The following is a 10,987-nucleotide window of genomic DNA, read 5'->3' as shown; positions in this document are numbered from 1 at the left end:
GCATGTGTGACAGCCGAGTAGCAAGGGTTTGAAGCTCTAAGGCAGAGGGGGGCCATGATAGCCAGGCCTAGGGGAAGCCTGGTCTCTTCTGGCCCCAGGTGATGATGGAAAAGAGAAAAGAAACAGAAGAAAGAGATGAGAAGTCTAAAATCTGTGAGGCAGCCCCTAGAGGATGGGGGTAGAGATGGGGGTAGAGACGAGTAGATACTGACATTATGTGGATAAAAAATACAGTCTACAAAATCTGGGAATTCATAAAAACGTGACCTCATTTGCACATACAAGGCAGTTAGGGCTGGGAATGTTCGAGTTGCAACCTTAAAAGTATGCACAGACAAGAGCTGGAGAGCTACACGACGTGTTATTAACAGTGCTTCTCACTGAGTGGTGGGGTTACCAGTGATTGATTTTTATTTCGGCAATCTGTATTTTTAACATTTTAACAATAAACACCTTATTTGTATATTAACGAAAGCAAAAGAAGTTACAGCAACTTTAGAAAAGATATTCAGGGGGTGCCTGGGTGGTACCATCAGTTAAGCAACCAACTCTTGGTTTCCGCTCAAGTCTTGATCTCAGGGTCTTGACCCCACCCCCAGCTCTATGCTCAGCCTGGAGTCTGCTTGAGTTTCTCTCTCCCTCTCCCTTTGCTCCTCCCCTCTGTGCTCTCCAGCTCGCTAGCTCTCTCTCAATTAACAAATAAATATTCAGAAACCATGCCGACCCAAATAGAATAGCTCTGAATCCCAGCCAAGCCATTCACCTCCTTCACCAAAGAGCAGCCAGACTCCAGAATCATAAACTCGATTGGTGTCAGCTTAAAAATGCCAAAAAGTGTAAAAAGTATATCAGATTGGCTGTCCTCGGGAATGGGAGGGAGCTGATTAACCCAAGGGAACTGCTCTTCCCCAGCCCTCCTGGATGGTGTGCCCATGGGCATTTAGACATGCATATAGCAGGTAAACACAGTAAATTTCTTTAAGCCTCATTTTCCCCTTATGCACAATGAGGGAAGGACTGGTGACAGATTGAATCTGTACAGTCAAAGTTGCCTTCCCTTCTGACTTTTCAAGTTTCTACAACTTTCTGAAACCACCATTAAAAGATAACGGTGACACTTAGAATTTCATTTATTTAACTAACCTCTATTTAACCTGGCCCCGCATTTCGTGCTAAGGCTAGGGAGAAGAAAGATGCAAATCTTTGCCCTCCAGGAGCTTTCTACCTTGGATAGGAGACAGAAATAGAAATGATTACAATGTACCAGGTAAATTCAGTGTTCAGAAGGCCCCAGCACATTGCAAAAGAGAGGGTCATTCATAAGCAATAAACTTCTCTCCCTTTTCTCCCCAACCTGCTATTTTAATAATTGCTAGAATAATTACACTTTACAAATTGATCTCACTTAAACCTCCCACAACTCAATTATCCTTGTGTTACATACATATGAGTCTCATAGCTAGGAAGTGGCAAGCCAGAATGGAGCCCGGGCCTGTCTAGCCCCAAAGCCTACCACTAACACAGTGCTAGACTGAGAGAGGGAACTGAATGAGGCATAAGGCCTCCCTTCGAAAGAGGAGCTGTGTCTCTGAGAATCCACAGAAGAGGAAAAAGAGACTCTGGGAGGATAAAGGAGGAAAAAAAGGGAAGAGTCTTTCAAGACTTCTGCCTTAAAATTTTGAAAAATTCTGATTAGATGTGTAGAACAATGTTCAAAGAGATGATAGTTTCCTGAGTGGCTTTCCAACCTATTCTCCACCAAAAAGAAACATTTTCTTAAAGTAGATAATAATCAGGGGTGCCTGGGTGGCTCAGTGGGTTAAAGCCTCTGCCTTCAGCTCGGGTCATGATCCCAGGGTCCTGGAATCGAGCCCCGCGTCAGGCTCTCTGCTCGGCAGGAAGCCTGCTTCCTTCTCTCTCCCTGCCTCTCTGACTACTTGTAATCTCTGTCTGTCAAATGAATAAATAAAATCTTAAAAAAAAAGTAGATAATAATCAAAAGACGAGATGGTTGGATAGATGAATTAATATGTGATAATGCGAACAGTAAATTGCTGACAATTGTCAAAATTAGATTTTAAGTATATGGCTATTCACACCACAATTTTTCTGGCCTTTCTGTATGTTTAAAATTTTTCACATACACACCCACCACCAACCCTCCCCCCACACACACACAATGTTGTAGGCAGTGGGCAGTAAGCAATAGGTGGGCAGGAAAGTAGGAGAATGGAGTTTTCTAGTGCCGTCCCATATGGTAGCATTAGCCACATGGCGATTGAGTCCATGAAATGTGGCTAATCTGAGTTGAGGGGTTCTGTATACGTAATATAGACTCCAGATTTTTAAAACTCATACATAAAAGAATAGAAAATATCCCATTAGTAATTTTTATTCTACGGACGCCTGGGTGGCTCAGTCAGTTAAGGTCTACCTTCAGCTCAGGTCATGATCCCAGGGTCCCGGGATCGAGTCCCACATTGGGCTTTTCCTTGCTCACTGGGGAGCTTGCTTTTCCCTCCGCCTTCTGCTCCCCTTGCTTGTGTTCCCTCCCTCTGACAAATAAATAAATAAAATCTTTAAAAAAATAATTTTTATCCTATTTTCAGGTTGAAATGATAATTTTTATATGTTAAATTAAATAAAATATATTATTTAAATTAATTTTTACCAGCTTTTGGTTTTTTTAAACATGTACTACACATGTAACTTATATGCACACCCTGTAGAGCATTTCTACTGAACAGTGTCACCTACAGCACTGAGTCACCACAGATCCTATTCTTTTGCTTACTCACACCTGCTCTGGATCAGTTCCTGTGCTGGGGGAGGCAGGGATGAATCAAACACAGTCACGGCCACAGACAGCCGAAGGTCTAGGTCTGGGAGACAAGCCAAGACAGACCTGGAAACACTATAGGATTTCAGTATCTAGGTAATCTCAGTGGCTTCCTTGCTTGTGAGTGTCCATGTGGTGCCTTTCTGATTAGACAGAGGGCAGAACCTTTCTGCACATTTAGAAATATGTGGGGGTGTTTGAAGAGGTCAGGATTGAGGGTCAGCATTTCACATGCAAGAGTCAGGGAAGATAAGCATCCCACACTAAAGACAGTCCCACTAGAGGAGAATTATCTTATCCAAAACACCAGTAGTGTCCCTGTTGAGAAACCCAGTAGGGGAAGAATGACACACCTGTTTCTGCCCACTGGATAAGGACTCTGAGGCCTATTTACCAACCCATACAGAGGTAGCACCAATATTTCTTTTTCTTTCTTTTTTTTTTTTTTTTTTTGACAGACAGATCACAAGTAGGCAGAGAGGCAGGCAGAGAGAGAGAGGAGGAGGAGGCAGGCTCCCTGCTGAGCAGAGAGCCCGATGCGGGACTCGATCCCAGGACCCTGAGATCATGACCTGAGCCAAAGGCAGAGGCTTTAACCACTGAGCCACCCAGGCGCCCCAGCACCAATATTTCTATGCAGGCAAGAACAAGGAGCTCCCTTGGGTACTGAATCACATAACCCAATTCCATGTCTCCTTAAAGGTAGGAAAACTACCCTGGGACAGTTAAGGACACCCAAGGGTTTGGGTCCCAGCAGGAAACTTGTCTGATTATGAAGACTGCCAAAGACAGCGTTCACTTAACCCAGCCTAATTAACCGTCTGGGAGCCTGTACCCAGGGCTCAGGGCACCACTCTCCAGCATCAGGCTTAAAAAATGCCACAGTACAGCCCACTTTTGGAGGTGGTTCCCAGTGAAAATGAGTCATCCCTTTGGTCTGACCTCAGGGCCTGAAGCTATGGGAGATGAGGAGTGTGGATGGGTATCCTAGCATAACTGCAGTTAAGGACAAGTCCTCAAACTCCACAGATCCCCAGAAGGCCTCAGTTGAGCACCAGGTGAAGGTGTAAGGACTCTTAGATAGGTGAGTATCACTGCTAGCTTGTGAAAGGATCAGAAATCCCTTTTTAGGGGCGCCTGGGTGGCTCAGTGAGTTAAAGCCTCTGCCTTTGGCTCTGGTCATGATCCCAGGGTTCTGGAATAGAGTGCATCGGGCTCTCTGCTCAGCAGGGAGCCTGCTTCCCTCTCTCTGCCTGCCCCTCTGCCTACTTGTGATCTCTGTCTGTCAAATAAATAAATAAAATCTTAAAAAAAAAAAAAAAAAAGAAATCCCTTCCTAGAACAAGGTTTAGTGGCTCAGGCAAGAAATGAGAGGTGCCTGCATCATAACAGCATCTGGGAGAAATGCAGGTAGAACAGGCTTAAAATATATTGTTGAGATGGAATTAAGAGGAATTTCTGACACATTTGATAAGGAGACTTAAGGGACCTGGAATGAACAACTGAATGGTAGAATAGGCCGGAATAACTTATTGAGAAACTTGTCAGTGAAGAGGAGAAGAGGGATGAGGCAGCAGCTTCAAGAGGAAATTATGTCAAAGAAAGTTTTATTTTAAAGATACAGACGAGTGAAAAGAAGGGTCACATGTACCATAATGTTCATAGCAGCAACAGCCACAATCACCAAACTGTGGAAAGAGCCAAGATGCTCTTCAACAGACGAATGGATAAAAAAGATATGGTCCATGGGGCCCCTGGGTGGCTCAGTGAGTTGAAGCCTCTGCTTTCGGCTCAGGTCATGATCCCAGGGTCCTGGGATCGAGCCCCGCATCGGTCTCTCTGCTCAGCAAGGAGCCTGCTTTCCTTCCTCTCTCTCTGCCTGCCTCTCTGCCTACCTGTGATCTCTGTCAAATAAATTTTTAAAAATTTAAAAAAAAAAAGATATGGTCCATATATACAATGGAATATTACGCTTCCATCAGAAAGGATGAATACCCAACTTTTGTATCAACATGGACAGGACTGGAGGAGATTATGCTGAGTGAAATAAGTCAAGCAGAGAAAGTACATTATTATTTGGTTTCACTTACTTATGGAACATAAGAAATACGAGACTGACACACACCTACTGTGCAAATGAGGCACCTTGGAGCATAAGGAATAATATGGAGGACATCAGGAGAAGGAAAGGAAAATTGAATTAGGGTAAATCAGAGGGGGAGACAAAGCATGAGAGACTATGGACTCTGAAAAACAAACTGAGGGTTTTGGAAGGGAGGGGGTGGGGAATGGGTGAGCCTGGTGGTGGGTATTAAGGAGGGCACATATTGCATGGAGCACTGGGTGTGGTACATAAACAATGAATCTTGGAACACTGAAAAAATAAAATAAAATAAAAATATAAAAAACAAAGATGCAAGAAGATGGAGCCCTGTATTCCATGGGAATCCCCAAGGGAGGGGTGTAACTCATGGAATGATATTCCTGTGGAGAAGAGAGGGATTAGGGATTAGGGTCAGGAATAGGGGTGGAGTGGGATATTTTGATATTAACTCCCTGTCTCAGTGCCTGGTATCATGAGCTTCCAGCCAACTAGATACTTGAAGTGATGCTCCTTGGAACTCATTCCTTTTCCTTCCTGCTCACAGTTTTGTTTTTTTTTCTTTAATTAAAGTATGTGCTCTTTACCACAAAAGTTTTTTAAAAGGTGATAGAAAAATTGAAAGCAGAAAGAGAGAAAAGATATGTGAAGCAAATAAGCAAAAGAAAGTTGGTATAATAATAGACAAAGTAAATTTTAGGGCAAAAAAACTTTCTAGAGATAAAGAGGATGCATATATAAATGTAAAAGATCATTTTCATGAGGAGGATATACCAATTATAGTGTTGTATGCTCCTAATAACATAGTATGAAAGTATATAAAGCAAAAATTTCTAGAACTCTAAGGAGAAACTGACAAATTCATAATAAGGAGAAGGATTCTAACACATATCCTTACATTATTGAGCGGTCAAGCAGACCAAACAATCAGTAAGAATTTAGATTTGAACAAAGTTGACTGTGACCTTTAAAGTAGACATATATAGAATCACTGCCCTCAGCAGAGAAGACACATTCTTTTCAAACACACAGATACTATTGATGAAAAATCACCAGAAAATAGGTCATAAAGCAAATCTCAACAAATTTAAAGGATGGATATCATACAGACCACAATCTTGGAATACAATGAAGCTAAATTAGAAATCAAGTTGAGATAAATTTTTAAAATTTAAAGGTTTATCCAACAACCTCCATTTGTTTGGGAATTAAGAAATATACTTCCATAATAATTAAGAGGAATAGTAATAGAAATTACAAATTATTTAGAACAAGACAGATTTAGAAATAGTACATATCAAAATATGTGGAGTGAAATTTAAAAAGCATTTATGGTTAGAAAAAATAAAGTCTTAAATTTAATGAGCTTAAAAACTGAGAAAAATAAGCCAAGGTTAGCAGAAAAAAGAAAATAATAAAGATTAGACCAGATATAAATCAAACAAGGAAGAGAGAAACAATTTTTTAAAAATCAACAAAATCAAGAGTATGTTTTAAAAAACATATACAATTGGTAAATCCTGAACTAGAGTAATAGAAAAAAGAGCAAAGACTCAAATAAATAGAATCAGACATGAAAGAGGAGACACTATAACAAATGACAGAGAAATTAAAAATAACATAAGAATTACTATAAACAATTACATATCAACAAATTGCATAATCTAGAAATGGATAGATTCTTAGAAGAATGGATAAATTAGAAAGAAGAAATTTCTTCTAAATTCTTAGAAGAAATGGATAAATTCTTAGAATCCCACAATCTACCAAAACTGAATAAAGAAGAAATAAAAAGCCTGAACAGACCAATAACAAATAAAGAGATTGAATCAATAACCAAACACCTCCTACCAATGACAGACTAGGACCAGATGGCTTCACAGGTGAATTCTACCAAACACCAAAAGAAGAATTAAAACCAATCCTTCTTAAATCCTCCCCCAAAAAAACAGAACAAGAGGGAACACTTGCAAACTCATAATTTTATAAGGCTAGCATCACCCTGATACCAAATCCAAAATAGCCACCATGAGAAAAAAACAAAAACAGAAACTGCAAGTCAATATCCCTGGCGAACATAGATGCAAAAATCCTCAATAAAAATTCTAAGAAAAACTGAATTCAACATTACATTAAAAGGATTATATATTACAACAAGGCAGACTTATTCCTGGAATGCAAGGATGGTTCAACAGACAAAAATCAGTCAATGTAATACACCATGTCAACAAAATGAAGGATAAAAAAAACATGATCATCTCAATTGATTCAGGAGAAGCATTTGACAAAATTCACCCTTTCATTGTAAAAACTCTCAACAAAATAAAAAGAGAAGGAAACGACTTCAACATAATAAAAGTCATATATGAAAAAAACCCACAGCAAACATCATGCTTAGTTGTAAAAGACTGACAGCTTTTCCTCTAAGATCAGAAACAAGGCAAGGATGCCCCCCTTTCAGCATAGTACTTGAAGTTCTAGCCAGAGAAATTAGGAAAGAAAAGGAAATAAAGGCATCTTAACTAGAAAGAAAGAAGTAAAATTATCTCTGTTGGCAGATATAATCTTATATTTAGAAAACCCTAAAGACTCCTCCAAAAAAGCCATTAGCACTATAAATGAACTCAGCAACATAGCAGGATACTATACACAAAAGCCAACACACAAAAATCAGTTGCATTTCTATACAAGAACAATCTGGAAAGAATCACAAAAACAAGTCCATTTACAATAGCATCATAAAGGGGCACCTGGGTGTCTCAGCAGGTTAAGCCTCCGCCTTTGGCTCTGGTCATGATCTCAGGGTCCTGGGATAGAGCCCCACATTGGGCTCTCTGCTCAGCAGGGAGCCTGCTTCCTCCTCTCTCTCTGCCTGCCTCTCTGCCTACTTGTGATCTCTGTCTGTCAAATAAATAAATAAAATCTTTTATTTTTAAAGTTTCATTACATTGTATTTGGCAATAATTTCTTAAATAGGACACCAAGGAAATAGGTAACCAAAAAAATTAGACAAACTGGACCCCATGAGAATTTTAAAACTTTGTGTATCAAAAAAAAAACAAAAACAAAAACAAAAAAACCACTATCTACAGAATATGAAGGTAGCCTACAAAGTGGGAGGAAATATTTGCCAATGATATATCTGATAAGGGATTAATATCCAGAATCTCTAGAGACCTTCTAAAACTCAACAACAACAACAAAAACAATTTAATTTAAAAATGGGCATAGGCATCAGAAAAGATCAGAAAAAATGGGCATTTGCATCAACCTAAAGGAACTGGAGGGGATTATGCTGAATGAAATAAGTCAAGCAGAGAAAGACAATTATCATAACGTTTCACTCCTATGTGGAATATAAGGAATAGTGCAGAGGACCATAGGGGAAGGAAGGGAAAACTGAATGGGAAGAAAACAGAGAGGGAGACAAACCATGAGAGACTCTGGACTCCAGGAAACAAACTGAGGGTTACAGAAGGGAGGGGGTGGGGAGTTGGGGTAGCTGGGTGATGGGTATTAAGGAGGGCACGTGTGGTGATGAGTACTGGGTGTTACATACAACTAATGAATCATTGAACACTACATCAAAAACTAATGATGAACTGTATGTTGGTTAACTGAACAAATAAAAAAAGAGAAGTTATTCCTAAATTAATTAATTAATTAAAATGGGCATAGGACTTGTACTGACATTTCTCCAAGATGATATATTAATGGCCAATAAACATATGAAAAGATGCTCAATATCACGAACCATTAGGAAAAACCGTAAATCAAAACCATAATGAGATACCACCTCATGCCTATTATGACGGCTACTATTATGGAAAAAAATGGAAATTAACAAGTGTTGGCAACATGTGGAGAAATTGGAACCCTTGCATACTGTTGATGGGGAGTATAAAATAATAGTACTGCCACTGTAGAAAATAGTGGAGGCTCCTCAAAATTTTGGAGGTTCCTCAAGAAATATTTAAAAAGAAATGCCATACCAGCCAGCAACTCCACCTCGGGTACATACCCAAAAAAACTGAAAGCAGGGTTAACGTTAGCATAACAGCATTGTTCACAGCAGCTAAAACATGGGAGCAACCCAACTTTCCATCAGCTAGTGAATGTATGAGCAAAATGTGTATGTCCATACAATGGAATGTTAGTCTGTCTTTAAAAAGGAAGGCATCCTGCAATGGCGACAATATGGATGAACTTTGAAGGCATTATGCTCATTGAAATAAGCCAGTCACAAAAAAGATAAATACCGTATAATGCCACACGGTAGGCTCCTCTTCTTATTTACAATTCCCTATTGTCTTGTCTATGAATTCAGTTTCCATTTACCACCTCCAGGAATGGTGGTAGAGAGGCTGAAGGAGTTACTGAGAGGATGTCAGCTGGGCTTGGCAGCTCCCCATTCCTCCCAGGACTTCTCTGGGTGTCTCTGGTTCAAGCAGTGACAATTACTGACTCAGTTTGAGGGCAAATATCTCCCATGCCCACTACCTGGGCCTGCCTTTCTTGCTGTTACAGTCTCTTACCAGTCATCTTGATGGTTCCCCCAGGCCCTTCCTCCTGCTCCTCGTAACCATTGCCTGTGAGCCAAGAACCCCCAAAACCACTGTCTTTATTGCAGTAACCTCTTCCTTGCTTTGGTTGGCTGTGGTTTCCTCTAACAATCCAATCTCATTTGTTTATCATTTCTCAGCAATTCTTCAACATTTCTGGTCTGCTGGTAGCACTCTCTCTCTGATTTTTCAGTGTTGTTAAGAATTAAGAGTTAGTTTTTATTTAAATATGTACAAGTTCTATCTTCTACAACTTTTTGGTAAGACCTCCACACACATATTGAGTCTCCAAACTTGGCTAGCTCCAAGAACTCAAGATCTTATTTTCTGGACCAAAGATGAAATATAGTTTTCTGATTTGTAAATTTATTGATATAAAAGGCCATCCAGATTCATAAAAGTGAAAGTATATTTGAGGTTTTGGCCTCATTGGAAATGACATAAAGATAATTATAAAGCTTATTATAATTATATTTATAAAGAAAGGATATATTAGTGAATCAACTGCTGGATTCTGAGAGAATAGATTCTTTTAATATAGGTTTGGTCTCTTCCCTCAGGGTCTTCTAGCAATTAGAAACTAGCAGAGGACACACAGCCACATAACTGGGGCACACAGATTATGTCCTCCAGATTCCTCCATCTGTCATCCTGCTGCCAGAGTGATCTCCCTAGGCCTGATTCCTGGGACTCAGGGCCTGATAGCAGTTCCAACCACCTCTCACCTCCCCAAAGGTCATCAAGAATGGCCCAATGTCCACCAGGTGGAGCCCTGGAGCTAGAACCCATCAGATGGCCCCCCAAATCAATCTTGCACCTATGACAAGAATAAAACGCTAAGAGGAAAAAGGGTATATCCCAGATACATGGAAAATTTGACACTGGGGAAGAATATATATTGTTAGAAATCTCTTCACGAACACATTAGAAGGAAAAGAGCTATGTAACCAGGACATTTAGTAAAAGACGTGGATTGATGGAGAGATCACGTTCCTGGAGGAGAAAACTTGATTTTATAATGATGACAATTCTGCCTTTCAAATTTGTCAATGAATTAAAGACAAAATCCCAGAAGAGATTTCATTAAATTTGACAAGCTGACTGCACAATTTTTTTGGAAAAGGAAATGTGCTAGAATAATGAAGACACTATTAAAGAAGGCTAGTAAGAGGGAATCTGACCTAGCAGATAGCAAGACACTAGTAATTACAGTAATTAAAAGAATGTGGTATGAGGAATGTAAAAGACAAAAAAATATATTTAAGACCTAACATCGTGTCTAGAAAGAGATCCACAAATATATGAAAAATGAGTATTGATAAACAGTGCTACAACAAATGTAATTCTGGAAAATGCAAGTAATCTAGTCACAGAAAACATCCGAGGTGGCCTGGTTTGGGGAGAGGGGAATGGGTTACCCCAGGGCATGGGGAAACTTTGGGGATAACAGATAAATTCTCAGTCTTGATTGTGTTGATGGTTTCA

Source organism: Lontra canadensis, unplaced genomic scaffold, assembly GCF_010015895.1.
Source record: "Lontra canadensis isolate GAN:19392208 unplaced genomic scaffold, GSC_riverotter_1.0 scaffold19, whole genome shotgun sequence".
NCBI lineage: Eukaryota > Metazoa > Chordata > Mammalia > Carnivora > Mustelidae > Lontra > Lontra canadensis.
This window is presented reverse-complemented; position numbering follows the sequence as displayed.